Source organism: Phoenix dactylifera, unplaced genomic scaffold (genome assembly GCF_009389715.1).
Source record: "Phoenix dactylifera cultivar Barhee BC4 unplaced genomic scaffold, palm_55x_up_171113_PBpolish2nd_filt_p 000478F, whole genome shotgun sequence".
NCBI lineage: Eukaryota > Viridiplantae > Streptophyta > Magnoliopsida > Arecales > Arecaceae > Phoenix > Phoenix dactylifera.
The window spans coordinates 362852-365742 of record NW_024067899.1 but is presented as its reverse complement, the minus strand read 5'-3'; the positions used below and the strand labels follow the sequence as shown (position 1 = coordinate 365742).

Below are 2891 nucleotides of genomic sequence, written 5' to 3'. Positions count from 1 at the left end.
GGTTGAACCTCCTCACAATTCAGAAGAACATATAATTCAGCAGCATTAAACTCTTGAGTAGTCAAATGCCTTCCAAAAGGTTTTCCAAAAGGCCGACCTTTATGAGGATCAAATGACATAGTTCCTCTAAAAATCAAAAAAAATAAAACAACATAAGAAAACCTAGAAAATATTAGAGAGATGATAAAAAAAAAAAACAACATAAGAAAAACAGGACCATTAAAAATACGAAAGGCAAGATCATAAAAAATGTAAAAGAAACAAAAACTGGTATGATATTTATGAAGATGAGAAGTTAGCAGAAGCATGACAAAAATAAGTCATTCAATCTTGTCCCAGCATCATTGACATTAAAAAAGCATTCAATCTTTACAAAAAGCTAAACATAAGGAATACAAGTTATCTGTTCATTCATCTAATACCAGCAATATTCAAAAAGCATTTAATCTTTACAAAGACAAGGAATACAAGTCAAATCATCCAAATTTATATATGGAATACTATCTGCTTCACATAGAACAAATGTTAATATACATGATCGCCTCTGATGCTAGGAAAGCATGGTACTTCTTAGCAAGCTTTTTGACCAGCTTCTTGATTGCACACTGGAAATAAGTCACAACCATGAAACAACACCACTTTCCATTTTTCTTTGCAGATGAACAATTATTGTAGAAACGAATAACATGACGAAGAAATTAAAATCCATGAACTTTACAGAGTCCCAACCCATCAACCCTCAAAATTACAACAGCTCATTTTTCTTCCTCGTGCCTAACATTTGTAATGGACAAAACTATCAACAGCAAAAGAACACAAAAAAGAAAAGTACAAATGAATGGAGAAGTCTCTCAAAACATGGAGGACCTGAAAGAAGGATGCAAGTAAGCTTCTCAACCGATATATCTATCACTTTGTGTTCTTTTTTAATGAAATTATTCTAGACTTATTTGTTTTTCTGAAACAACAATTCTATACTTAAATAACAACAGTTAATTGATCCTTTTCTTTTATGAATTCCTGTATCATTTGATTTACTTGAACTCTTAAATGCATAGGACATGGGATATTACTTCTAATTTTCCTTATTTTGTGACTGACCTTATTATTTATTGCTTCGATTCTGAATTTTGTTGATATTTTATCTAGGTACTCCAACCACAGGAAGGCCCAGATGTTATAAAGTCGCTGTTGCATTGGGGTCCTGCATTGGAGGCATCAGTTTACTAGTTTTCGGCGTTGGGCTATTTTTCTGGTGGAGACAAAAACATAACCGACAGATCTTTTCGATGTTGATGGTTAGTAAAGTAATAAAGATAGGTTGAAAACCTACAAGTCCTTTCTTAAGATTATCAATCACGACACCAAATATGGATGACTGAGCTCAACATTGTTAGTTCTTTGGCTTAAATTCTCCATCTTTTTGTTTCTTCAGACCCACATAATGAGGAAGTTTGCCTGGGAAACTTAAAGAGGTTTCAGTTCAGGGAGCTCCAGATTGCAACAGATAACTTCAGTAGCAAAAATATTCTAGGAAAAGGTGGCTTCGGAAATGTCTACAAAGGTCAGCTCCCTGATGGAACTTTAGTAGCGGTAAAAAGGCTCAAGGATGGAAATGCTGCGGGTAGAGAGATCCAGTTTCAGACTGAAGTGGAGATGATAAGTTTGGCAGTGCACAGAAACCTCCTCAGATTGTATGGATTCTGTATGACTGCTACTGAGAAACTTCTAGCGTATCCTTATATGTCCAATGGAAGTGTTGCTTCCCGACTCAAAGGTAAATCATACATTCTGTCTGATTCATGCATGGATTTCAAATTCCCATAAAAGATATATAGTATTTAGAGTAGTATTGTAGTTAATAAATAATTTTGAAGTTTAAGTTGGCATCTGCTGAATAATCACAATTAGTATTACTTAGCGGTGATTCAGTGTGATTATCGAATAACTACAATGTAGGCTTTGGTTATCATCAGGATTTTAATTATTGAAAAATAATTAGAGTTTGGTCATTATAAGAACCATGGCCTCCTGAGTTTATAAATAGGGGAACGGGCAAACACTTAGGGGGCTGTGTGATCAAAATGTGGCTTTCATGCTTAATGAGGAAAATCTAAAAGACAACAATACAGGTGGAAACGATCCCGGAATGAATGTTGAAATGATCCCGGACCTCATCGCGGCGGCTCCACCTACGACCAATTCGCGGCCTTAGCAGAGGGGGGAGGAAGAACCCTCTCTGCCTTGCCTACCCGCAGCAGGGGAAGGAAAAGAACCCCTCAGAGGAGGGAAGGAAGAATCCTAGTGCGGCCGTCGACAACTGCGGCCACGGCGGCGATCAAGCGCGGCGCCTGATCCACAGGCGGAGACCCTAGGTAGGTTCCTTCCCCCTTCCTCTTCCTCTTCTTCTTTTCTTTTATTTTGTTATCTTGGGGTAAAAAGAAACGGGTTAGGGTTTACCTCGCTCCGGGAAGAACCAGTTGTGGGTTCTGAAAACCCTAGCCGACGAGCAAGAAGGAGGGGGACGTCGACAGGATGATGTAGCTGCGATGATCTCGTCCCGGATGAGAGTTGGATCGGCCGATCGGGGGGGCGTGATGTAGCCGTGGTCGCCATCGACGGGGAGGCAGAAGTGGTCGGCAAGGGGGAGCCGGAGAGGAGAGGGCGGAGGCGGAGGAGAGGAGAGGGGAGACAAGAAGGGGGAGGCGTGATGCCAGTCCACAAGCCCTAACTCTCCAATCGGGACGACGCCAAGATTTTAATCGGGGCTGGGCTGATAGGGAAATGCTTTGAATCACCAATCGGGACTGGACTAAGTAAGTCGGTCTACAAGCCAAATTTCATATCAAATTATTTTTTATCTATAATACTGATTGGACGGAACTTGATGT

General features: G+C 39.9%; 1 long non-coding RNA gene across 1 annotated transcript; it reads left to right on the top strand.

Moving 5' to 3' along the window:
- Positions 1-219: 219 nt before the first annotated feature.
- On the top strand, positions 220-2423 carry LOC120106148. The gene is made up of 4 exons (XR_005508373.1): positions 220-884; positions 1150-1298; positions 1436-1777; positions 2133-2423. It is a non-coding gene; the product is annotated as an uncharacterized LOC120106148 (long non-coding RNA).
- The last annotated feature ends 468 nt before the right edge of the window (positions 2424-2891 follow it).